The 1,039-nt window shown below is 31.6% G+C and overlaps 1 non-coding gene across 1 annotated transcript; it reads right to left on the minus strand.

Moving 5' to 3' along the window:
- Positions 1-437: 437 nt before the first annotated feature.
- LOC114098663 (U6 spliceosomal RNA) lies at positions 438-543 on the minus strand. Its single transcript, XR_003583768.1, has one exon. It is a non-coding gene; the product is annotated as a U6 spliceosomal RNA (small nuclear RNA).
- Between the last annotated feature and the right edge of the window lie 496 nt (positions 544-1,039).

Consider the following 1,039-nt stretch of genomic DNA (forward strand, 5'->3'; position numbering starts at 1 on the left):
ATGGAATAGAAAGTATACATATGAATCCACTGGACAGGCAATAAAATTGTAAAATGTCTTTAATAACATTTGCCACGTTCTGAGAAAAAAAGATTTGAAAGATTTGAGAAATTATTTATGGTATAGTTGGAAAAATTATCATTTTGAAACAATATAAAACATTATATTTTTATGTATTGCACAGTATCCACAATTGAACTGTTCGTTGTGCATTTGTTTGCATTCCTATACTTGATTACTTGTCTGTATGTACAAAACTTGAACTACACATGTCAAATCTAAATATCATCTGTTTCCTTAATCATCTGTGAAAATCAAATAGAGGACATAGATCTGAAGAAATCCAATCTCTTTTGTTTTATTTTTTATTTGTTCTAATTAGTTATATATGATAGTAGAATGCATCACACATGAATTGAGTATAACTTCACATTCTAAAAATTTTGAAACACTTCACGAATTTACATGTCATCCTTGCACAGGGCCATCCTAATCTTCTCTGTATCATTCCAATTTTAGTATATGCACTGCCAAAGCCAGCACTCCAATCTCATTTGAGATGATTTTTAGCACATTATGCTTGTTATAGTCATTGTATATCGGTCAAACTGACCCACAAAATAATCTTATGGAAGTTTAAATGGTTTTTGAATAAATGTAATGTAGGCCACAAGTGCTCAGGTTATTGAGACAAAGAATATATACTACTCGTATGAAATGTGATACCAAGATATGCTTGGAGACTCTGAACTCTAAAATTTGCAGGGTCAATGAGGAAGTCACTCATGTCCACCCCATATACAAGTATACCACTGCTATTTAAAAAATCAATCATCAAATATAATCCATATTCTTTTAAAAAATAAGTGACTCAAGTTTAGGAGGCAAAGAAGGTGGACCCTATTTACTCAGAAAAACCCAAGATATGCTTTTATAGCACCAGATGTTGAAAACATTCATCTTGCTCTCAGTCCTAAAGGGCAATTGTAGTATCTGCTTTATTATCATTTTAACTGCTCTTCATGTATGGTAGCTTAGA

This window comes from Marmota flaviventris, chromosome 9 (genome assembly GCF_047511675.1).
Source record: "Marmota flaviventris isolate mMarFla1 chromosome 9, mMarFla1.hap1, whole genome shotgun sequence".
Classification (NCBI taxonomy): Eukaryota; Metazoa; Chordata; class Mammalia; order Rodentia; family Sciuridae; genus Marmota; species Marmota flaviventris.